Genomic DNA, 27,289 nt, shown 5'->3' on the forward strand with positions numbered 1-27,289 from the left:
CCTCTTGGAGAAAGGACAATATCCTAGGAATCCTAACCCTACTCCATGAGTAATTCTTGGATTCACACCAATGAAGATATTTACGCCATATCTTGTGGTAGATTTTCCTGGTGACAGGCTTTCGTGCCTGTATTAAGGTATTAATGACTGACTCGGAGAAGCCACGCTTTGATAGGATCAAGCGTTCAATCTCCATGCAGTCAGTCTCAGAGAAATTAGATTCGGATGATTGAAAGGACCTTGTATTAGGAGGTCTTGTCTCAGAGGCAGAGTCCATGGTGGAAAGGATGACATGTCCACCAGATCTGCATACCAGGTCCTGCGTGGCCACGCAGGCGCTATCAGAATCACTGATGCTCTCTCCTGTCTGATTTTGGCAATCAGTCGAGGGAGCAGAGGAAACGGTGGAAACACATAAGCCAGGTTGAAGAACCAAGGAGCTGCTAGAGCATCTATCAGCATCGCTTCTGGGTCCCTGGACCTGGATCCGTAACAAGGAAGCTTGGCGTTCTGGCGAGACGCCATGAAATCCAGTTCTGGTTTGCCCCAACGATGGACCAATTGAGCTCCCACTCCCCCGGATGAAAAGTCTGACGACTTAGAAAATCCGCCTCCCAGTTCTCTACGCCCGGGATATGGATCGCTGATAGGTGGCAAGAGTGAGTCTCTGCCCAGCGAATTATCTTGGAGACTTCTGACATCATTAGGGAACTCCTGGTTCCCCCTTGATGGTTGATGTAAGCCACAGTCGTGATGTTCTGAACCAAAAAAGAGGGAGAGACCTCTCTAAAGACTGCACATATAGCACTCTGTGCCTGGACTTGTAGTGGAGAAATTGTGAATTTTAAAATATAACTTTTATTTTGTACATTAAAATTGAACACTCAATTAAAAACAACCTGAGAGTAGTAGGCCTATTCCTTAATCTTCTGTAAGCCTTTGATATATCTTAAGTGCTTAGAAGGAAGCTGTGTAGACGGGAAGTTATATGTGAGACCACTCTGTTCAGTAATTTTACTGGTAATAAAGGGTTAATATTCTTGTGTCAAATACACATATATCTAGGTATCTTGATAGGCTAATGTTCTGTCCTTGGATATTGGAGTTAGGTTCAATGCTCGTGGCGCTCAGTGAACTCAGAAATAAACATAAAAATTATTTAAATGCTTCACTTTATTAATATATGCAACTTCATTTTGCGTTATACTTGGGTATAAATAATGCCAAAATCATACTAGTTTAGTTAAGGGTGCATGTATGCAAAAACTAAATCTATCTAACCAACTAGAGCGAATTTATCTGTTTGCTTGTGATATGTGTTAAGAAAATAAGTATCCGGTACTAGAGTATTTTACACCAATCACGATGCAGTAATCTTAGTGTGACACTGAATCACACGTGAGACCAAATAGCTATAAGAGTGAACAAAGGATATACATAACATTGCAGTAAGAGGGGCAAGCAAAGTATAATACCGCTATAGCTGTATAATAGAGCGGATACATACTAACAAGGAAAGTTAGTTACTTTTTTATGTAATCTAAAACACAATTATTACGGTCACCTCTATATGTAGAAACAATTAGATAGTAATTTATATGGAACATTTGTGCATTTTATTATCTCAATAGTTACTAATATACAGCACATTTATACTGGCTGAGTCATTAAGCGCAAGAACTATATTACACTTAGCTACTTATAAGTGCACACTAATATCACAAGTATTGGATTTAATAGAAGGAGTACATATATCCCTTATTTTAAAATAACATAATCCAACAAGTATTTCATATGTGAATGTGGTGCTTAGATAATATGGTAACAACCTTAATGCTAGGTATAGGATCATTGGTATCCTAGACGAAAGACAAGCTACTAAACAGAAATAAATTAACATCACACTACTTTGTTAATATTATGCATGCAAATAAATCAACTGGACCACACAGAGATTTTAAACAATTTATTTTGATGATAAACAAATAAACAGTGGAAACTACTTGACTTAAGCAGATTTATATAATTCATTTGAATTTCAAAGATACAACCAGAATAAACAGATTCACAAACTGTCACGTGCAATCTGATTATTCTGAAAATCTCAACAACCTATACCCAAGTATAACGCAAAATGAAGTTGCATATATCAATAAAGTGAAGCATTTAAATAATTTTTATGTTTATTTCTGAGTTCACTGAGCGCCACGAGCATTGAACCTAACTCCAATATCCAAGGACAGAACATTAGCCTATCAAGATACCTAGATATATGTGTATTTGACACAAGAATACTAACCCTTTATTACCAGTAAAATCACTGAACAGAGTGGTCTCACATATAACTTCCCGCCTACACAACTTCCTTCTAAGCATTTAAGATATATCAAAGGCTTACAGAAGATTAAAGAATAGGCCTACTACTCTCAGGTTGTTTTTAATTGAGTGTTCAATTTTAATGTACAAAATAAAAGTTATATTTTAAAATTCCCAATTTCTCCACTACAAGTCCAGGCACAGAGTGCTATATGTGCAGTCTTTAGAGAGGTCTCTCCCTCTTTTTTGGTTCAGTATATTATACAACTGCACAGCACCACCTTTTCTGCTACTATAAGTACAGAAACATTAATTTAGCGTTTGTTACTCACTGCAATTATAGAAAAGGCTACCGTTGTGGTGCCACTGTATATGAGTTGTGGTAAACACAGTCGTGATGTTGTCCGACTGAAATCTGATGAACCTCAGTGTTGCTAACTGAGGCCAAGCTAGAAGAGCATTGAATATTGCTCTTAACTCCAGAATATTTATTGGGAGGAGTTTCTCCTCCTTAGTCCATGAACCCTGAGCCTTCAGGGAGTTCCAGACTGCACCCCAACCTAGAAGGCTGGCATCTGTTGTAACAATCGTCCAATCCGGTCTGCGAAAGGTCATACCCTTGGACAGGTGGACCCAAGATAACTACCAGAGAAGAGAATCTCTGGTTTCCTGATCAAGATTTAGTAGAGGGGACAAATCTGTGTAATCCCCATTCCACTGACTGAGCATGCATAATTGCAGCGGTCTGAGATGCAGGCGCGCAAATGGCACTATGTCCATTGCCGCTACCATTAAGCCGATTACTTCCATGCACTGAGCCACCGTAGGGCACAGAATGGAGTGAAGAACACGGCAAGCATTTAGGAGTTTTGATAACCTGGACTCCGTCAGGTAAATTTTCATTTCTACAGAATCTATAAGAGTCCCTAGGAAGGAAACCCTTGTGAGAGGAGATAGAGAACTCTTTTCTTTGTTCACTCTTTACCCATGCGACCTCAGAAATGCCAGAACTATCTCTGTATGAGACTTGGCAATTTGAAAGCTTGACGCCTGTATCAGGATGTCGTCTAGATAAGGAGCCACCGCTATGCCTCGCGGTCTTAGAACCGCCAGAAGGGAGCCCAGAACCTTTGTAAAAATTCTCGGGGCTGTAGCCAACCCGAAGGGAAGAGCTACAAATTGGTAATGCCTGTCTAGAAAGGCAAACCTTAGGAACCGATGATGATTCTTGTGAATCGGAATGTGAAGGTAGGCATCCTTTAAGTCCACTGTGGTCATGTACTGACCCTCTTGGATCGTGGGTAAGATGGTCCGAATAGTTTCCATCTTGAATGATGGAACTCTGAGGAATTTGTTTAAGATCTTTAGATCCAAAATTGGTCTGAAGGTTCCCTCTTTTTTGGGAACGACAAACAGATTTGAGTAAAAACCCTGTCCTTGTTCCGTCTGCGGAACTGGATGGATCACTCCCATTACTAGAAGGTCTTGCACACAGCGTAGGAATGCCTCTTTCTTTATCTGATTTGCAGATAATCTTGAAAGGTGAAATCTCCCTTGTGGAGGAGAAGCTTTGAAGTCCAGAAGATATCCCTGAGATATGATCTCCAACGCCCAGGGATCCTGAACATCTCTTGCCCACGCCTGGGCGAAGAGAGAAAGTCTGCCCCTTACTAGATCCGTTGCCGGATAGGGGGCCGTTCCTTCATGCTGTCTTGGAGGCAGCAGCAGGCTTTCTGGCCTGCTTGCCCTTGTTTCAGGACTGGTTAGATTTCCAGGCCTGCTTGGATTGAGCAAAAGTTCCCTCTTGTTTTGAAGCAGAGGAAGTTGATGCTGCACCTGCCTTGAAATTTTGAAAGGCACGAAAATTAGACTGTTTGGCCCTTGATTTGGCCCTGTCCTGAGGAAGGGTATGATCCTTACCTCCAGTAATGTCAGCAATAATTTTTTCAAACCAGGCCCGAATAAGGTCTGCCCCTTGAAAGGAATGTTGAGTAATTTAGACTTTGAAGTCACGTCAGCTGACCAGGATTTAAGCCATAGCACCCTACGCGCCTGGATGGCGAATCCGGAATTCTTAGCCGTTAGTTTAGTCAAATGAACAATGGCATCAGAAATAAATGAGTTAGCTAGCTTAAGTGTTCTAAGCTTGTCAATGATTTCAGTCAATGGAGCTGTATGGATGGCCTCTTTCAGGGCCTTAAACCAGAATGCCGCCGCAGCAGTGACAGGCGCAATGCATGCAAGGGGCTGTAAAATAAAACCTTGTTGAACAAACATTTTCTTAAGGTAACCCTCTAATTTTTTATCCATTGGATCTGAAAAAGCACAACTGTCCTCAACCGGGATAGTGGTACGCTTTGCTAAAATAGAAACTGCTCCCTCCACCTTAGGGACCGTCTGCCATAAGTCCCGTGTAGTGGCGTCTATTGGAAACATTTTTCTAAAAATAGGAGGGAGGGAAAACGGCACACCGGGTCTATCCCACTCCTTATTAATGATTTCTGTAAACCTTTTAGGTATTGGAAAAACGTCAGTACACACCGGCACTGCATAGTATTTATCCAGTCTACACAATTTCTCTGGCACTGCAATTGTGTCACAGTCATTCAGAGCAGCTAACACCTCCCCAAGCAATGCACGGAGGTTCTCAAGCTTAAATTTAAAATTAGAAATATCTGAATCAGGTTTCCCTGAGTCAGAGATGTCACCCACAGACTGAAGCTCTCCGTCCTCAGGTTCTGCATATTGTGACGCAGTATCAGACATGGCTCTTACAGCATCTACGTGCTCTGTATCTCGTCTAACCCCAGAGCTATCGCGTTTGCCCCTAAATTCAGGCAATCTGGCTAATACCACTGACAGGGTATTATCCATGATAGCAGCCATGTCCTGCAAAGTAATCGCTATGGGCGTCCCTGATGTACTTGGCGCCATATTAGCGTGCGTCCCTTGAGCGGGAGGCAAAGGGTCCGACACGTGGGGAGAGTTAGTCGGCATAACTTCCCCCTCGACAGAACCCTATGGTGACAATTCTTTTATAGATAAAGACTGATCTTTACTGTTTAAGGTGAAATCAATACATTTAGTACACATTCTCCTATGGGGCTCCACCATGGCTTTTAAACATAATGAACAAGTAGTTTCCTCTGTGACAGACATGTTTGTACAGACTAGCAATGAGACTAGCAAGCTTGGAAAACACTTTAAACCATGTTAACAAGCAATATAAAAAACGTTACTGCCCCTTTAAGAAAAACAAATTTTGTGAAAATTTGAAATAACAGCGAAAAAAGGCAGTTACACTAACGAAATTTTTACAGTGTATGTAACAAGTTAGCAGAGCATTGCACCCACATGCAAATGGATGATTAACCCCTTAATACCAAAAACGGAATAACAATGAAAAAAATGTTTTTAAAAACAGTCACAACAACTGCCACAGCTCTCCTGTGGCTGTTACCTTCCTCAAACACGACTTTTGAAGCCTTTTTAGTCCTTCAGAGATGTCCTATATCATGCAGGGAACTGCTGAGGCAAACTGAATGTCTCTGTCTGTAATTTTAGCTGCGCAGAAAAGCGCTAAAATAGGCCCCTCCCACTCATATTACAACAGTGGAAAGCCTCAGGAAACTGTTTCTAGGCAAAAATCAAGCCAGCCATGTGGAAAAAAACTAGGCCCCAATAAGTTTTATCACCAAGCATATATAAAAACGATTAAACATGCCAGCAAACGTTTTATATTGCACTTTTATAAGAGTATGTATCTCTGGTAATAAGCCTGATACTAGTCGCTATTAAATCACTGTATTTAGGCTTAACTTACATTAATCCGGTATCAGCAGCATTTTCTAGCAAATTCCATCCCTAGAAAAATTTTAACTGCACATACCTTATTGCAGGATAACCTGCACGCCATTCCCCCTCTGAAGTTACCTCACCCCTCAGACATATGTGAGAACGGCAGTGGATCTTAGTTACTTCTGCTAAGATCATAGAAAACGCAGGCAGATTCTTCTTCTAAATGCTGCCTGAGATGAAATAGTACACTCCGGTACCATTTTAAAATAATAAACTTTTGATTGAAGAAAGAAACTAACTATAATACACCACTCTCCTCTTACTACCTCCATCTTTGTTGAGAGTTGCAAGAGAATGACTGGGTATGGCAGTTAGGGGAGGAGCTATATAGCAGCTCTGCTGTGGGTGATCCTCTTGCAACTTCCTGTTGGGAAGGAGAATATCCCACAAGTAATGCATGATCCGTGGACTGGATACACTTAACAAGAGAAATAAAAAATGGTGGGAAATTTTGCCAATAAAAGTATTTAATTGATAATAATGCAGCAGTCAGTTAAAAATAAAAAATAAATAAAACAAATCTACATTTCCTGTTGCTCAAATTAAACTACATGACCAAAAGTATTTAGACACCACTACTAATAATTGAGTTCAGGTGTTCCAGCCACACTTACTGATAGCCATGAAATTGTACAGGCAACCATTGCCAGTACACAAGAGCTCAGGGACTTGGCACTGTCACAGTGGCGTCACTAGGGGGGGGTGGGGGGGCGGGCCGCACCCGGGTGACACCCTCCAGGGGGTGACACCAAAAAAAAAAAAATTTTTTTTTTTTTTTTTTTTAAATTTTATTGAAATTCAAAGAAATACAATGTTGAGATGCATAGATTATTTTATTAGAGGCTGGCATTTGTGAACATTATTGGGACTGGGGAAGTTGTAGACACACAATTTTTTTGCCCCTTGAGCCAGTGCTGCAATTTCAAAAAATAGTTTTCCCGGCTGCTTTTGCTTGTTTGTACTTTGCTCCTCCCCTGCCCAATTTCACTATGAATGTTGTGGGTGTGCCGTGGGGTTTGCAAAGTTGCGCTGCTAGCCTAAACCTGCCTGCCTATCTGTGCTCACTGCTCAGTGACATGCAGCCCAGGGCTGTGCACTGACAGACTTGGAACAGAGTCAGAGAGCAGAATTTTCATAGTTTGCGCGCCTAAACCTTTTCTTCAGTGATTTATTTTAGAGTGCTCTGTTTATCTTTCATTTGATGTTCTGCTGAGCCAGGGAGCAGCTCTAGGCATGAGCTTCCTAATTAATGCAGTGCAGTTTACATATTTTGTATGTGTGTGTCTGAGTTTTTGTGTGTCTCAGTGTTTTTGTGTGTGTGTTTTTGTGTGTGTGTCTGAGTGTGTTTCCGAGTGTTTGTGTGTGCATCTGAGTATGTTTTTAAGTGTGTCTGAGTGTTTGTATGTGTGTTTGCCTGTGTCTGCTTTCTGGGGGGGGGGGGGGGTGACACCATGACTTACCGCACCGGGTGACACCAACCCTAGTGACGCCACTGCACTGTCAGATGCCACCTTTGGCACAAGTCACTTTGGGAAATTTCTGTGCTACCCCAGTCAAGTGCTATTATTATGAAGTTGTAGTGTCTGTGAGCAACAGCCCAGCTGCAAAGTGGTAGACTACACAAACTGACAGTGCAGGGGTTCCATGTTTTTTAGTTCCAGGGAAGGGTAATCTTTATGCTACTGGATATAAAGACATTTTACATCATTTGGTGCTTTCACCTTTGTAACTACAGTTTAGGGAAGGCCCTAAATACATGCACAAAGTTAGGTCCTTAAATACATGGTTTGACAAGTTTGGTGTGGAGGAATTTGAAAGGTCTGCAAGGACCCATGACCTCAACCCCACACCTTTGGGATGAATTGGAATGCCAAGTGTGAGCCAGACCTCATCCAACATCAGTGCCTACCCTCACAAATGCTCTTTTGGCTGAATGGAAACAATTTCCAAAAGACACACTCCTTAAATCTTGTGGAAAGCCTTCCCAACAGCTGTTATAGCAGCAAAAGGAGTGGTGGGGCAACTCCATTTTAATGCCCATGTTTTTTGAAATGGGATGTCCAACAATTGAGGGATGGTGAGGTGTCCACATTTTTTTGGCCATACAGTGTACATTGCGCTGACAGTTAAACACTATGGGATGCAGACAGATTTGTTTGATAGGTGCTTCCTTGTTTGGTGAAAAATCAAGCAGTGGCTGCTGCAATTTACAGCCACCTTATATTGATATATTTTGAGCATGCTCCATAGAAGTAAACAACTTGGGGGACGACACAATTAAAATGTGTTCAGTAATGATTTGGCAGCAGAGGTTTGTGTGAGTTGTAGTTCCACATAATGGTCTGAATGGTGCTTCAGGCTAGAGGCAGAGGCAGTGATTTCTATCTATATATGCTATTTTAAATCATGATTGCCCAGAACACGGGGGTAATGGAGGGGTTAAAATTAAGTTTAACAGTTGAAACAGTGATTTAACACCTTGCATGCCTAGAATGGATATAACTCCTTGATTGCCTCCCCCCCCGCCCTATATTTGCGACGCCTGGAGCCATAAAGGAGGAGAAGGGTGCTAAGCCTGTCTGCCACTGTATGCAGCAGCCAGATGGAATTATTACACAGCAGTGCAGATACACACCATGAAGTGGAGAGGAGGGGTTATAATCTCATGCATTTTACCAAGGCCCATTTTAGGCTCCCTGGTTTCTCATATACATCAAACCTTTGTGTACTTGTTTTTTGTTTGTTTTTTTTGTTCCTGAGAGCCCCAGAAGACACTAGAAATCTAGTGCACAAATAACAATATTGTGAACAAAAGTATAGATATCCAATATTGCAGTGTGTTGCTAAAAACCTTTGCCTTTTAAATGATGCACAAAGAAAGATACCATAAGCAAACTATAATGCTACCTGCTGTACACTCTTATCTTGTCCAATACCCATTATGATAATAGTCCATCTATTGTTTTTCTATGTCAGCTTCTGCTTGACAGTAACGTCAAAATTAAACATTTATGATTCAGACAGGGCATACAATTTTAAACAACTTATGTCTAATATCAAAAATTGCTTTGTTCTCTTGGTATCCTTTGTTGGAGTAAACCTAGGTAGGCTGATAGAAGCTCAAGAGTGTGCATGTGTCTTTAGCAGTCTATGGCAGAAGTGTTTGCAATTACATATAACATTGCTATAAACAATGTTGCAAACACTGCTGCTAGATGGCTAAAGTCACATGCATGCTCCTAAACTTACCTAGGATTACTCTTTAACAAAGGACACAGAGAGAACTAAGCAACATTGATAATGGAAGTAAATTGGCAAGTTGTTTAAAACTCCATGCTCTATCCAATCAATGTAACTTATTTTTCACTTTATTTACTTTACTGTGCCTTTAATAAAGATAAACAAAATGTTTGGGTGCACTAATGATTCTATACACATAATTAGTATAAATATCAGTGGGCTACAGCTGGTTTTGTCAGTGTGTTACATATTTCTGTATCCCTCTGTGACTAAATGTTTTCTGTGATGGTTTAATGATATGAAGAAAGAAAATATGACGTATAGTAAAATAGATTGATACATAATTAAACATTCAAATATTGTTAACCAATTACTGCTTTATGATTTGTGTCACATTAAATAGATAAGAAATCAGCCTTACAAACACTAAAGAGCCTCATGTCTCATTTGGGCACTTAACTTCATTTTTGGCTATAGAAGCAGGAAGTGGTTGTTCTGCCCAATTAAAGTTAATACCATGTCAGCTTTATGGACTGTGCTTGTGTGCTGGGTTTTAAGTATCTGTAATTTGAGCCTTGTCTTACACAAACCATTTTATAAACATTACAAAATCTAATGTGTGAGCAAAATGATGATCAGCACTCACCACACAGCGCATACTATAGCAGTATCTGTATTAGGTTTCATTTGCCGTGTCTGATTGGATAATGCATCAATTAACCATTCTACTGCCAAAGTAGAACAGTAAGTGTAAAGCGAACATAACTGGGTTCCAAAGAAATTTGTCCCTTTTAGTAGTGTGTGTGCATATAAATATTGAGATGCCATGCCTCTGTGTGAGTGTAATTCATTTGTATATACACTCACCGGTACCTTTATTAGGTGCACCTTGCTAGTACCGGGTTGGACACCCTTTTGCCTTCAATGTGTTGTGTGTTCAGAGATGGTATTCTGCATTCCTTGGTTGTAAGGAGTGGCTATTTGAGTTACTGTTGCCTTTCTATCATCTTGAACCAGTTTTCCCATTCTCCTCTGACCTCTGACATCAACAAGGCATTTTTGTCCACACAACTGCCAATTACTGGATATTTTCTCTTTTTCAGACCATTCTCTATAAACCCTAGAGATGGTTGTGCATGAAAATACCAGTAGATCAGCAGTTTTTTAAATACTCAGATCAGCCATCTGGCACCAACAATCATGCCACACTCAAAGTCACTTAAATCCCCTTTCTTCCCATTCTGATGGTCGGTTTGAACTTCAGCCAGTAATCTTCACCACGTCTAGATGCCTAAACGCATTGAGTTGCTGCCATTTGATTGGCTGATTGGCAATTTGTGTTACCAAGCAAATAAACAGGTGTACCTAATAAAGTGGCCGGTGAGTGTATTTGTATATTTACAAACACGTCACTTGGACTTTTAATAGACTTAAAGAACAATCACCTGTATGAAAATCTTTATCAAATGCTAAAAGCCATAAAAATGTTCATATGAAAAGCATAATGCAGTGTTGTACATATTCTTGTAGACCTATGCTAGATGGCTAGGAAAACCAAAAGTTCTATATACTGATAAAACGCAGCACCTCCAGAATGTATTCTCAAGCCCCGGACAGCCCAGCACCCATCTCCAAACAAGCACCAGTACAACACTTCAACTAATCACCAGATTCTCTCTCTAAAAAATATGATTTCAACTAACAAATGTAAAAAAATAAAAAGTGTTTTAATAGTTTGAGAGCTGCAAACAGCCTCAAAAAGCTGCACAACTGCAAGTCTCCTGCCTGACAGAACAGAGAAGATTATTGACTTTTGTTGGCACAGGTGAAAGTTCAAGCCCTAGAGATCAACTTTTAATTTATGAAGTGGCTGTTTTTATAATTGGCTGTTTGGAGAAATTTTTAATTTCCCTAGGGCTCTAAAACATTAACCATGTCCTTGAAGCCAGATGGATAACAAATACAACTTGTGTTAGCAAAATGTTGAGTTCCCAATGGAACACCTTTCAATTAATGAATTATATATTTTAATGCTCATAAAAAATGCCTTAGATATTTGGGGGGGGGGGCTTCCAGAATTAATGCAAAGATGTGAGTACTATGACTGGCAAGACAGCTAGTTTAAATTCCCTGAAACATTGTTTAATTTATAAACTGACTTAGATGGCAAATTTCAATCTCCCCAGTCTCATCCAACCGGGGAGATTAACATCTCCTGCCCACGCGTGATTGGTTGTGCACGGGCAGGGGGCGGGATTGCATGCCAGAGGCGAGCTGTGGCGGACAAGGGCGTGTGTGTGCGCCTCTGTCCGCCGCAGCTAGATAAATTTATCCCATAGTGTGTGTCTTCAATCAGTATAATTAGGATATACAGTTGTATGCAAAAGTTTAGGCACCCCTGACAATTTCCATGATTTTCGTTTATAAATAACTGGGTATTTGGATCAGCAATTTATTTTGAACTATCAAATAACTGAAGGACACAGTAACATTTCAGTAGTGAAATGAGGTTTATTGGATTAACAGAAAATGTGCAATATGCATCAAAACGAAATTAGACAAGTGCATAAATTTGGGCACCGCAACAGAAATGTTGCATCAATATTTAGTAGAACCTCCTTTAGCAGAAATAACAGCCTCTAGACGCTTCCTATAGCCTGCAATGAGTGTCTGGATTCTCCATTTCAGTTAGGTTTGATGGTTGCCGAGCATGGACAGCCCGCTTCAAATCACCCCACAGATTTTCAATGATATTCAGGTCTGGGTACTGGAATGGCCATTCCAGAATATTGTACTTGTTCCTCTGCATAAATGCCAGAGTAGATTTGAAAATATAGATTGTTGAAATATCTAGCTCTGGTGTAACTTCAACTTTGTGACTGATTCCTCAACATTATTCTCAAGTATCTGCTGATATTGAGTGGAATCCATGCAACCCTCAACTTTAACAAGATTCCCAGTATTGGCACTGGCCACACAGCCCCACAGCATGATGGAACATCCACCAAATTTTAGTGTGGCTAGCAAGTGTTTGTCTAGGAACACTGTGTTCTTTTACTGCCATGCATAACGCCCCTTGTTATGATCAAATAACTCAATTTTGTTTCATCAGTCCACAGCACCTCTACCAAAATTAAACTGGCTTGTCCAAATGTACGTTTGTATACCTCAAGCGACTCTGTTTGGGGTGTGTGTGCAGAAAAGGCTTCTTCCGCATCACTCTCCCATACGTTGAATTGTTGAACGATGCACAGTGACACCATCTGCTGCAAGATCATGTTGTGGGCTGTTTGGAGGTGGTCTGTGGCCTTTGCCTCTCCAATATTTTACTTCTGGCCTTAACAAGAACTGTGCCTGTGGTCCTCCATTTCTCACTATGTTACTCATAGTGGACACTGACATCTTAAATCTCTGCAATAGCTTTTTGTAGCCTTCCCCTAAACCATAATGTTGAACAATCTTTGTTTTCAGGTCATTTGAGAGTTGTTTTGAGGCCCCCATGTTGCCACTCTTCAGAGGAGAGTGAAAGAGAACAACAACTTGCAATTGGCCACCTTAAATACATTTTCTCATGATTGGATGCACCTGTCTATGACGTTCCAGGCTTAATGGGCTCACCAAACAAATTGTGTGTTCTAATTATTCAGTGCTAGGTAGTTACAGGTATTCAAATCAACAAAATGAAAAGGGTGCCCAGATTTATGCACCTGTCTAATTTTGATTTGATGCATATTGCACATTTTCTGTTAATCCAATAAACCTCATTTCACTACAGAAATATTACTGTGTCCTTCAGTTATTTGATAGATCAAAATGAAATTGCTGATCCAAACACTCAATTTTTTTTATAAATATTAATCATGGAAATTGTCAGGGGTGCCTAAACTTTTGCATCTGTCATGTGAGTCTGTTCCAGTTTTGCCTCACAGGTTAATTTATTCTCAAAGCTAAGTATTTTTTGTGTACTTATGTAATTTGTCTATTCATTTGAGGCAAAATAAATTACTATATTAATTTTTTTTATAATAGTTTCTATTGTTATTTGTCCTTAATGGTTTGCATATTTGTTCACCATAAATAGATAAATAAATCCCAAGCTCCCAGAAGCAAAGCTCAGATGATAAAGGGTTAAAGGGACAGTCTACATCAGAATTTTTATTGTTTAAAAAGATAGATAATTCCTTTATTACCCATTCCCTAGTTTTGCATAACCAAAACGGTTATATTAATACACTTTTTCCCTCTGTGATCACCTTGTATCTAAGCCTCTGCAAACAGCCCCCTTATTTAAGTTCTTTTGACAGACTTGCATTTTAGCCAATCAGTGCTCACTCCTAGGTAACTTCACTTGCATGAGCACAATGTTATCTATATAGCACACATGAACTTACACCCGCTAGTTGTGAAAAACTGTCAAAATTAATTCAGATAAGAGGCGGCCTTCAAGGGCTAAGAAATTAGCATATGAGCCTACCTAGGTTTAGTTTTGAACTAAGAATACCAATAGAACAAAGCAAAATTGATGATAAAAGTAAATTATAATAAAAACAGTATTTGCATAGAGCCCCTGGCGCAACACATTAGGAACTCCCCAGACATTACGGGTATTAAAATAGGACAATCAGTTTACAAACTCACTCTTTTTGCAGACGACGTTTTGCTCTCCCTAACCAAGCCCCTTATATCTCTGCCAAATTTATACAACACCCTTAGGAACTTCTCCACTATATCTGGTTACAAAGTGAACCTTGAAAAATGTGAAGCCATGCCTCTTGCTATTCCAGACCACACAAAAAAATTGATAGAACTAAACTTTGAGTTTAATTGGGTAAAACATCATCTCAAATATCTAGGGATCAACCTTACAAAACACTCATCGGAACTTTACCAAACCAACTATCCTCCAATTTATAAAGTAATCAAACAGGACCTCACTAAATGGAGCAAACTGAGATTTTCTTGGTTTGGACGTCTATCTGTGATCAAAATGTCTGTGTTACCAAAGATTTTATATTTATTTCGGACCCTACCGATAGGCATCCCGAATTGTGATCTAGACAATCTCCAAGCTTGCATTAACAATTTTATAAGAGGGACTAAAAAAGCTAGAATTCCTAAACCAATATTTACGAGACATAGGCAACTGGGAGGCCTGGGCGCAGCAAATCTCAGACACTACTTCCAAGCAGCTAGGTTAGCCCAAACAACTCTTCTTAGCAATATGGAAGATGAGATAAGATGGACCACGTTGGAGTCAGACATAAATAAACTATATCCTCAAGAGCTGGCTCTGTGGGACCCACATAGAGCTCAAACCCAAAAACGTAATAAATTCCCAATTACAGATTACATGCTCAAAGCTTGGTCCACTCTTGTTTCGTCTCTCAAAATTCTCCCTAACAGATCCCTCAAGACCCCCCTAAAAGTAATCATACCTTCAGAACAGATCCCAGCTATACAGAAGTGGGAAAACAGAGGTCTTTATAGGATTGCAGACTTAGTAGACAAAGGCAAATTAATGACATACACACAACTTCAGGATAAACTGTCTCCTTCCAAATTACATTGGTTTCTATATCTTCAGATATCCTCCATCATACATAAATACCTACCTTCATTGACTGGTCACAAATTCACTCCCTTAGAAATAATTTGTAGCTCCTCATCCAGACCTAGAAAAACTATTTCACAATTATACCAACTAATTCAATCTTCCACACAAATCACTAAAACAAGGCTTCAGCTCAAATGGGAGGCCGACCTCAATACAGAAATTGATATTTCCGACTGGAACAACTTAATATATAATGCGAGTAAAGGCCTGTTGAGTGCTGACATGCAGGAAAATTGCCTTAAAACAATTTTCAGATGGTATCTCACTCCAATTATCACCTCTCATTCCATTAAACGGGGGTCCAAGCTCTGTTACAGGGGTTGTGAAGTTGAAGGTACATACAAACACATGTGGTGGGACTGCTCTTACTCTAAAATAATCTGGAATAAATTATCACTCCTTTTAAGTAGGATACTAGATAGCCCCATTCAGTTGTCAATGAACCAAGCCCTATTGAATGTACGCTTAAGGCAGTTTAATAAAGACATTAATCAATTTATCAAAATTTTATGTACAGCTACACGTATATGTATAGCCCGTCACTGGAAGGAGGGGGCTCCCCCCTGGGACGAAATTTTACATAAAATTAGGCACATATACAATATGTCCGCACAGGCAGCAATATTACTAGACACTCAGGAAGCTTTTCACAAAGTCTGGTTTTATTGGATCACACATGACTCCAAATAATACTGTTTGAATTGTCAATATACCCAATACAGCAGAGATCTTATATGCCTTTATACATCCGTTGGTTAATCATAATATTATTCTTATTGATGAAAATTCCACTGGGTGTGTCATGGTCGGAAGGCACTATTTTCTTACTCTTCTTCATCTTCCCCTCTTATCTTCTTCTCTTCCCCCTTTGATTTTCCCAACTTTTCTCTATACTCCCTTTGTATTCAAGATCTTCATAAATTTTTTGGTTAAGATGGGAATGAGGGGGTGTCCTTACCCCACTCAGGTCCCCCAGACAAACTGACAGACAAGATGCATGATAGCTGTTGTTTAAGGAGTAATCGACCAAGTAATTCCATCTATATAGCGATACAAATGTAAATGTTTTAAATGCTTTTAGGAAATCTTAGTTACTGTCTACTAATATTGGTCTCATTGATCTATCTGTCATTAAGTGGCTATGTCTTCTGTGAAGGTCTTGTTTATTCTTTTGTATTGTTTAAATATCAATAAAAAATTATTTCAAATAATAAAAACAGTAAAGGTTCACCCTAATGTATAACATAATAACAAGTGTCAAATAGAATCTGGTCATTTACAACATTTTCTTATTTGGAAATACAGGTAGGGTTGGAGGGTTTAGAAGACTGATAAGGTCAACCAAGAACAGACGTAACTGTTTTAAATTAGAAAGAGTGTAGCCTTTAAATTGTAATAAAACTTCATTAGTTCTGTTATTCAAGTGGATATTTTTTTTATTCCACTTGATACAGGTAAGCCAATCAACTTAAATAAATTCATCTTCAAGCACTAGCTAAATATTTTGAAGAATTACTTTGAAGTTGCTAAAGAACCTTTACCCAAAAGATTATAAATGCAGTGAAAAGAATCCCAAAGTCTTCACATATTAGGTTGGTGAGGGCTTTGGGAGCTCTGTTGAATAGAAGCAGTTTGCGATCTACCTCTGGTGCTCCCTGCTGGAATAATTTGTTGACATTCTCCAAGAGATTTGTTATAGATTCTGGTAAATTGTGTATCTGTAAATTAGCTGAAGAACTTCAAACTGATTTTCAAACCCAAATTGAAATCAGCCAATAGAATGAAAGCTTTTTGAATTTGAAAATTAAAACCAAGGGCACCCCTATAAAAGGGGGAACCTCGTATTCAAGCTTCAGTGTGCGGCGGTGACTGCATGAAGATGGATCAGGTGGAAGATTAGAAGCAGCAGCATCAGATGGAAGATAGAAGAAGACTGGCCTAGACTGGCCTAGGGGAGTGTAGACATGGATGAAGAAAGAAGACTGGCCTAGTGGAGTGTAGACATGGATGAAGAAAGAAGACTGGCCTAGGGGAGTGTAGACATGGATGAAGAAAGAAGACTGGCCTAGGGGAGTGTAGACATGGATGAAGCAAGAAGACTGGCCTAGTGGAGTGTAGACATGGATGAAGAAAGAAGACTGGCCTAGGGGAGTGTAGACATGGATGAAGCAAGAAGACTGGCCTAGTGGAGTGTAGACATGGATGAAGAAAGAAGACTGGCCTAGGGGAGTGTAGACATGGATGAAGCAAGAAGACTGGCCTAGGGGAGTGTAGACATGGATGAAGAAAGAAGACTGGCCTAGGGGAGTGTAGACATGGATGAAGAAAGAAGACTGGCCTAGGGGAGTGTAGACATGGATGAAGCAAGAAGACTGGCCTAGTGGAGTGTAGACATGGATGAAGCAAGAAGAGGAGCACTGCCGGAGTCGATCACCTAGGAGCCAGATTCAAGTTTGGTGAGTACCAATTTTGGGGTTTAGTGATAGGAGTTTTTTTGGGTGGGTTTTTCTTTTTTAGATTAGGGTGCAAAAATAAAGAGATAACTTATGGCATTATTTTTTAAAAAAATTTAGGATAGGTTTTTGCTTTTTTTTGGGCAGCAAAAGAGCTGAGTGACTTTAGGGCACTGCCTTATCAGTAAAATGCTCAACCAAATGCCCATATCAGGGCAATTAATAGAGTAGGTTTTTTTAGATAGACTTTATTTGGGGGGTGGGGGTTACTTTAATTGTACAATGGGGTTGTTTGTTTTTTTTAGAAAAAGAGCTGTCACCCTAGGGCAATGTCCTACAAATAGCCCTTCTAAGGACTATTATTGCTTTAGTAACTTTTAGTGTTAGATTAGGATTTTTTATTTTGGGGTGTGTTTTTCCTTTTAAGGGAGCTTTAGTTTTAAAATGGGCATAACTGTGGGTTTTTTATTTTTGGTAAAAAAAATATTTGCAATGCGGGATGTGGAGGTTTAGGAGTTAATAGTGTAGCAGGTATTTGCGATGTGCGGATGTTGCTGTTTAGCAGTTAATAGTGTAGCCAAGTAGTTTGCGATGTTGGGGTGTGGCAGTTAAGGTGTTAATTGATAGTAAAATGCAATTGCTTTTACTTTCAACTTGTAATATGAAGGCACATACGCCGCCTATAGAAAATATGGGTAGCATAAATGACCGAGTTTGTGCAAACGTATTTGTGGCAATTTAAACAACGCGCCACTTGTGATGTGGATTAAAGCTTTAAAAAAACACTGCAATCTCGTGATCATGTTTACGCTCCTAGCGCTAACGGTAGCACGCCACTTAATCTAGCCCATAATGCATAAGTGCATATTGTGCATGCTGCATAACTGAGTCTGATGTATCTTGGTTATCTTCCAAATATGTATAAACTACTTAAGCTTTTGTTTTAATAATTGATTTCAAAAGTGGGTCCTTGGAATATTACCATGTTCAGTTTTATCTCCTGACTTTTAGTGGGCCATGCTTTATGTCAGAGTTTTCAAAGTCTTAGGTGGCAGGTGGGCCTCCCCTCCTGCTGAAATTTTCAAGTCCCCCCCCCCCCCCAACATTCAAGAGCTGATTCTGCTCAACCAAAATAGAGCTCCACTCACGTTTCAAGTTTACCGATCAAGACAGCAAATGCAACACAGTATCTGAGTGATTTTGACCTCAGTGCCTTTCTTCCAACTTCATCCTGCCCTTTGCCACCATGACCTGGCAAGTATCGTTGTCGGTTCTTAAAAACTTTTCTATGTTTTGCTAAAGTCAGCTGCTGCTTATGGTTTCCATAGTGTGATGTGTCACTGCTCTGGCGACTCCCCCTTGAGGGCCCCGCCTCATACTTTAAAAACCACTGATTTTATGCTGACTCAATATTGCTAAAGATAATTCTGGAATGTCTATTATTGCTGATAAATTCTGAAGGAATTAAACAAAATTGTAGACAACCAAGATATATTTAAACTGGCTAGGCCCTTTATATATGAGGATTAACTCAATTAATAAATAATCATGAGCTGGTGGTAGGAAACGTTTTGAGTTGAAAATATTGAGCATATCGGGAATCTAAAGAGTCAACCAAAATCCGAGCAAGGTTTGAATGACAGATTAATATCACACCTTTGGTGGTTGGAATAATTATTTTTACTTTTGGTTGAGAAGTGATAATGGAAGACGTTTGCTTTTAGTACATTTTGAATAATTAAAAACCGCATAAGACTTGATCTAAAAATGTTCACTTTTAATGCTCAAATATATTTAAAGCTAAAAACAAAATGGTTTAGATTGATTTCAGTGTTTATAATAGTCTGTTTTGGTTACTGAGTCCTGCTCTCTTATGTTCCCTCTACATAACAAGTGCAAATATAATACTATTGTAGGTAACCTTTTTTTTTTTTCCAGATGCGTGGGAAGTTGTCCTGCAGTGAGGCGGCCAGACACCAGGAAGTGAGCATTATGCAAGTCTTGGATGTAGCCAATGACCAATAACGAGTTCTATGTATATGGCTCTAGAGGTTAGCCAACTGGTCCCAGCTTTCTGCTTCATTTCCATGCCTGTCAGAGTGCCCATTAGGTATAATGTATGTATGATAGACATCCCTCAGGATGGCAGGTTCATTGTATGCGGCACATAAATATAGCTCGCACTTCTATAACAAGGAGAGTTCAGATGTACTTCACAGCTCTAGCTCCTGATTTTTGCTTTTGCAACTCAGTCTCTGGGTGACTGGATATGCAACCTGCAAGTCTCTCTGGGTCCCCACACTCCCTTTCGTGCAGGGCTGGCGAGTAGCATTGCCTTTTGGCAGTGACCTGAATGTATTTAAGAACAAGTCTGGCCGGCTGATTATATGCTTTTAAGGTGTCTAAATTTGGATATTGGAAGTAGGAAAATATTGAAAGGTGAGCACTATTATTGCTGAGCAAACACTTCAAGTATAACTCAAAATGCACTAAACCAATTTTCTTAAAATCCTCTAGATTTGTATAAACTCACATCAGAAGCAGGGGCGGACTGAGATCAACAGGGGGCCCCCACCTCCCTTCACCGCTCCCTCATCCTACCACCCTCTAGGGCCAGACCCCACACTACAGGGCCCAGAGCAACCACTAGTGCACCTGTCAGCACTGCAGCTGATCTAGGTAATCTTTGTAAATGGGGGAGGGTCTAGGCACTTACTTTGCGTGTGGTCCCATACTAAAATTTGCCTGCCTGCTGCTGCCATCCACTCCCTTACAGTCACAACCGCTCAACTATCGCCACTGCGCTAGCTCATTTAAAGTGCCATAAGCATGTTGAGATCTGTGCATATCCTAAAAGGGCTAATTAAGTAAAAAATAGTTTGCATGAACAAATTGTTTAAAAATTGCTGGCAAGTATTTAAAAATAATTTTAAAAATAAGCAATATTACTTACATAGCTATGCTGTCTGGAGTGTCTGATCCACCCCCCTTTATCAGTGTTTAGTATCAGAAACACAGGCTTTGTGTTTCACAGCAGCTTATTTGCTTCTAGGCATGCTCCAGCAGATAATCACTGTGCTACTTCTGCATTCTACCAAAACAATGGTAGATCTAGATACAGCCATAGAAGGAAATATGTGGGGGGAGTTAGAGCTGTACAATTCGGAAACTTAAAAGAAAGGGTTAATGGCGAGGCACTGCAGTATAAATTTGCAGGTAAAGTAATTAAAGTACATTTTATATTATGTCTCTATCCTAACTTGTTTTATGCCCCTTTAACCAACTGTGACATAGATCATAAGCAGCACACCCAGATCCTCTCTTGGGGCCCCTCTGTCCAGGTCCTATTGCCTGACTGCTCAGTCCGCCCATGATCAAAAGTAAAGTACTACATTTCAGCGCTTTTTTAATCAATCACTGCAAATGATAGCTCTAAAGCATTTTCATGTATAGTATTTAGAATACAAAAATCCAAAATGTGCTCATAAAAAAATATAAATACACAAACATTTCATCTGGATTTAATTTACCTTTTCCAGAATAATTTAACTGAAAATAAAACTCTGGATTACAATTTAAATATATTTACACCAGATACCACCACAGCACTGGTCACTCAGAGCTTTAGGAAGCCACATTAATCTACATTTTTTTTCTGGAGTCTTGTTAAGATTTTTTCATATAAACCAATTGCATCAATAAAATTATTGCTTGTGTAGCCGGGACTAATATTTGGAGCCATCTAATAATAGGATATTTTGAATATGTTCCTATGCATCCACCTTCTAGTGAATAAGTTAAAATGCCAATTACCTATTAAAGGCCCATAAAATTATACTAGTCTATAGAACATAAAAACATATATAAACATAGATTAATCTCCACTAGCCATAAATTTACCCTTCTGGGGGCCTTTAATATAATCCCTCTTCTAAATACCTGCATTGCTCCAGTTTACAGTCACTCAAATATTTTCTGCATTATCACTGATTTCTTTACAGATGGGCCGGATTTACAGTCCAGGTGACCGAAGGTACCAAAATCTGAAGTTTACCGATGTGCCGGCAACCTTAATTAAGGAGGCCTCCAGAAGTCGAGCGGGAACGCATGGGAGCAGAGTTCCTGCACTATTTTTGCAGGAGGAACTAAGTTCCCTCTAGACAGAGAACATAAATGCTTCAGTAAACACTGCTTCTGCTGGTGGGAGGAGCTGGAGCACAGTCTGATTAGAGGGATAGTGAGATCCTCTAGTAATGGGCAGTAACACTTCCTACTATACACTAAATGCAAGCCTGTCAGCAATCCCGCTGTGTGATCACCCTGCACTGTGTGTAACACATGGTGTTTACAATTCTGTGTGGCTTGCTCTGGGGTTATTTAGCTCCCCTCAGCAGAAATAGGACTATTGCACATTAAGTGGGCAAGACTCTGTGACAGAGAAGGATTCTCAGGCCCAAAGACAACCATTTAACCCTTCTTTGGATTTAATTTGGGGACACTCAGGTTTTATTAAATTTTCATGATCCAGATACAGCATGTAATTTTAAACAACTTTCCCATTTACTTCCATTAAAAAATGTGCACAGTCTTTTATATTTACACTTTTTTTTGAGTCACCAGCTCCTACTAAGCATGTGCAAGAACTCAGACTATACGTATATGCATTTGTGATTGGCTGATTGCTATCACATGGTACAGGGGGAGTGGAAATAGACATAACTTTGACATGTGTTAAAAAATAATCTACTACTCATTTGAAATTCAGAGTAAATGCTATTGTATTGTCTTGTTATCTTGCATTTGTTGATTATGCAAATCTGCTGTGTTTACTGGTCCTTTAACCAAAGTGTATAGTTTATATACATATAAATACAGTGTATCTGTGTGTGTGTATAAAATAATATTAATTGTGAGGGGGGTGGAAGTCTTGGTGCGTTCCCACATTTTTTCTTGTAGGACTTGACCCCTGAATCCGGCCCTGTGGCGATGCTGTGACTTCTGTATATATGGTTGACAGTTGTCCTCCACAAAAATACTGGACAATCAGTTGGTGACTAAGAACAACGGTAGATGCCGTTGTCACACAATGCTCCCCCCACAAAACTCTACCTAAGCCCCCGCACTTGATCACACAGTGTATATTATTTGCAACTAAGCTGTCATTTTACCCCTGGGCTGCCAGTAACTTACACATCAATCATTTTACCTCTTTGGCTGCCAGCACCACTCGTAAAACAAAACTAGTTTGACCCAGTTGACTGCTCCTCACTTCTCTCTGCTCCATTTTTGTAATGAGTTTAGGCATAGGAAGGCTTTTCAATTTAGCTAACACTTCGGAACTTCATAAAATAGGTCATTTTAATGTCCAATATTTTTGTGAAGATTTTACTGGAAAGCCTACTAAAATACTGGACTGTCCAGTTGAATACTGGATACTGGACACCTGACAAACCCTACCTGTATCATGAAAACTACTCAATGACAACCAATACTTGCTGCTTTACTTTATATGTTTTACCAAAATGACTTTTGAATGTTAAACAGCTGTTTGCATAGACATATTCTTCTGTCTGAATGTTTCTATATAATGAATGTTAATATTGTATCATTCAAATGTAATAAAATGATATTGTCTTTTTTTGACCTCTCTCCCTATGAAGATACTTGTCTAATGGTTTTCTATGGGGAAGGTTTGCATTACTGCTGCTGGTTAAACTTCATATAGTCACTCATTTGACTCTGCTTTATTGAGGAAAAACAAGTATGATACATGGTGTGAGTCAGCACCAAGTACTGTCTGTAAAATAACTTTCATGTAACTTAATACTTGCTGTTGAACTGAACTTCTCATTCATAATTACTCCCAGCTAACTTGCGTGTGTTTGTGATTATATATATATATATATATATATATTTAACATAGCACAAAGTCCTCCTCCCCTCCTTGCACTTGTGTATTTTGGGACTCGCCAGCCGGTTTGGACAATGTAACACCCTCGCCCCTCAGCCCCCCTTCTCCATGTACTGGCAGCACAGGCCAGGGAAGGAGCATTGCAGCTGAAATGTGCGTGTTAGAATATTGGCAGTTTAAGAGAAGGGGGTCTCTCAGTCACGAAGAGCTGGGCTGTGTGCTCTGGAACCGATCACTGTTTATAGCTAGCACTTCCCCTCACTTACAGCTCGTGTCACGCACGGCTGGGGTGGGTAGGATGTTGGGGCTTGTAAGGGGCTGGCAGATGGCAGTGAATAGGGGCTTAAGGAAGGAAATAACTGGCTCCGTCCCTCCTAGTTGGTTTAAGTAAATGTTCATTCTTTTTGTTGTATTCTCTTTCAATTATTCACTTATAGAACAAACATTGACTTTATTTGGCAAGAAATAAACTATAATTTATTATCATAGGACATAGTGATATTTATTTGTCCTTGTCTCGTATACCATCTATATAAATCTCACTCGTATTCCGTATTTTCTTCTTCTTAGCAATTTAATTTTATTCATATGAAGCCCATGAAATCCTAAAAGCTGTCTCTGCCAAACCCCTATGTTATAGCAGCGCCACAGTGCAGCTATAATTTATGTCTGAACAATGATATAAATTATAAGCTGTTTTTTTAGATATATACAGACATCTACACAATCAGAAGTTTCCTATATGTCTATCTATCTAGGTCTGGAAATTTACACTAGTAGAGTGTGAGAGAGAGTGTGTGTGTGTGTGTGTGTGTGTGTGTGTGTGTATACACACACACACATATTTTATATATAGATTATATATAAATATACACACACATTTTATATATAGATTATATATAATTATACACACACACACATATTATATATATATATATATATATATATATATATTGTATATAGTGCGTGTGTGTGTGAAAAGAAAGAAAAAAAACTCTACAGCATTTTTATTAAAACTATTAAAATATAAAGTTGACCTGATGTGTGTCTACAGACCTGGTAGTTTGAGGATTTGGCACAGATATACATGTAAGCTAGTTGCAGTTGTCATATCTTTGAAGAACAGCTATTTTATCATATTGCATTTATGTAGAAGTGCAAAATGCAATTTGCCTGTGTGAACAGAAATGGGAGACTAAAAGGAAAACAAGATAAACCTAGAGCAAAGCTGTCAGAACTGTTTTACTGAGAATAACCACAACTTAATAGTTTGTTCAATAAGATAGTCTTGCAAATTGCTTGGGTTCTCTCACTCTCCCACCAACCATTGGGAGGTTGATTTCTGTTGCTGCCTTCTTTTTCCATAGCTAATTATGCAGCACTGCAATTGTCAGTAAAGTTGACAGTATCCATATGCAAAAGTAGCTATTTCAAATAACAAAATAAAGGTACATTTACTATTTGTAAACTTTGTAATACACTCCCGCAATTAAAATGGATCTTTGGGAACACATTTAAAGGGAGAAAAGTTTAACGTACAGTGTCACTTTAAAGGTACATTCTAAACAGCATCTGAAATATGTTATCAGAACAGAAGCCTAACCTGTACTCATGAAGGTGGGGACATGTCTAAGGATGGGGAAGACATTAATTACCTTCTATAATAGGTTACTTATATACTTTATGGGGATAAATCATTTGAGAGAAAAACTGTATTTTTGTGTATTTTGTTCAGCGTGAGTACTGCCTTGTCTTTTTTACCTTTTTGTGTTATTCACATTGATATGAATATACTGGTGCTAAGTTTTATTTGGGGCCAGATTACGAGTGAAGCGCAAACGTTTGTGCACAAGCAATATTGAGTTTGCGCGCAGGTTAAATGCAATTTAAGTTAACACTCATCGGGTTAGCAGGTACTCAGAGCTGTGGTTAACTGTTTCAGGAAACAAAAAAGTCTCACAAAACACATGAAAAATACATTACAAAGTACACTTACACTCAATAACATCTAATAAAAAATTATTGAAAAAAAATTTGCATATGAAAGTTATAAGTGTTCAAAGATCTGAGGTCTCAGGTGTTAGAGAAAAAAAGGCAAAGGGCTTTAACATTGAGATCTCTTCATGTCGGGTTAGCGCCCTTGAGAAAATTTGTTCTGGATTGCGCAAGTAGGGTGTTTTGTTGTTTTTTTTCCCTTTTTTTGCTCCATTGACTTCTATAGGGAATACGTTATCACATGTGCAATATTCTAATTACGCTAGAAGTAAACTGTTTAGTCAGATTAGCACAAGTGCGATAACTTTACTTTCAACTTGTAATACGAGCGTAACCCAACGCGCACAACAAGTTTACTTCTTGCGCAATTAGCACTCTAGCGAAAAGGCCAAATATCGCTGCACTACTGAGATACACAAAGCTACACTCTAAATATAAAAGAATACGCTTAAAAAGGGTCACAAGAACAAGAGGTAATGTCTGCTGTTGGATTTTGTTTCTCTGGGGAAAAGTCGAAATGTCTATAGCTAACATTGTATTTTTGGTTTGTTATTTTTAATATTTTTCGCTGCTTCAGTGTTGACCATAGAGTGCAGAGGCTGATTAACAGGAGGCAGTGAGTGATGCTGCAGTGTTCCTTACACATTTATTTTTAGCACAAATCATGTAGCATTTAGAGACAGAGGGACAGTAAAACAATACAGGAATGCTGCAGGAACATACTTAAAAGGAAGACATATTAGACAAGAACATGCTGTGATATTACACAGGGTCAACTTCATGAGGGACGTGAGAAAGTTTGATGAATAAAGGGAGTGGAAGTCTAGGTACAGTAATTACAGAATTCACATGTGCATGTGAGGGGTAATAGACTAACTGTACAAGATCAAACAGGGACTGTACACTGTAAAATTGTTTTTCCCTTAATGTATGTTCAATGACTTGTTATACCAGCTGCAGAGTATAAAATGTATAAGAAATGGCATTTTCAGGTTTATTTGTCTATATGAAATAGCTGGTTTTGTGTTTTGAAACTACAACCTATTAAAAAAAAGTTGAGCTTGCAGGTAAAATCAGATCTGTTTATTTTATTACTTTGTGTACACACACTTTATTCCTTATCTTATATTTCTTTGTAAACCAAAGCACAATACTTAGAGACAGCAATGGAAAATTTAAAATGTGTTACTTATCTCTTATACACCCTACTGGGAGTGTAATTTCTTCTTCTGAGTGTGTTTACATAGCTTGTCAATAGCATATACTTAAAGGGACAGTCTACACCAGAATTGTTTTTGTTTAAAAAGATAGATAATCCCTTTATTACCCATTCCCCAGTTTTGCACAACCAATTCAGTTATATTAACCCTTTGAGTGCTAACGATGGCTCTGAGTTGTCGCAAATTGTCCCAGTCAGGTGTTGACGACTGTCTGTTGTATACTCAGTGACAAAAAATAATTTATAATTTATCTTCATTATTTCTCCTTTTCTCCACTTTTTGTTATTTTGCTATTGTTGCCTGTGTTTTGCTATCTTGTAAGATACTGGCTGGGTATACCCTCTCTGAGAATCTTTCACCCATTTCATCCACAGCTCTTTCTACCTCATCCAGTTTAGAGGTGAGTCTCACTGCTCTCAAAATTTGAGCTTTTGGCATAGAGTTAAGTAGGTGTCTTGGGTGAAAACTCTCATATCGTACTAAGGTGTTTCTATCTGAAGTCTTTCTACACACCCTTGTCTCTATCCTGTCATTGTCTCTGAATAGTTCTATATCCAGAAACTCAATTTTCTCTTTGTCCCATTTCGGGACAAATCTAATGGGGTCCTGAATTTTATTAATCTCTTCCAGGAATCTAGTGAGGGTACTTTCACCACCATACCAAAGAAAAAACACATTGTCT

General features: G+C 39.0%; 1 long non-coding RNA gene across 1 annotated transcript in view; it reads left to right on the forward strand.

Annotated features, from left to right (window-relative positions):
- Positions 1 to 19,660: 19,660 nt before the first annotated feature.
- Positions 19,661 to 27,289, forward strand: part of LOC128645122 (uncharacterized) — a 34,520-nt gene continuing 26,891 nt past the window's right edge. The window contains exons 1-2 of the long non-coding RNA XR_008400078.1: positions 19,661 to 19,920; positions 19,999 to 20,160. This is a non-coding gene — a long non-coding RNA (uncharacterized LOC128645122). The remainder of the gene's footprint in view (positions 19,921 to 19,998; positions 20,161 to 27,289) is intronic.

Source organism: Bombina bombina, chromosome 1, assembly GCF_027579735.1.
Source record: "Bombina bombina isolate aBomBom1 chromosome 1, aBomBom1.pri, whole genome shotgun sequence".
Taxonomy (NCBI): Eukaryota; Metazoa; Chordata; class Amphibia; order Anura; family Bombinatoridae; genus Bombina; species Bombina bombina.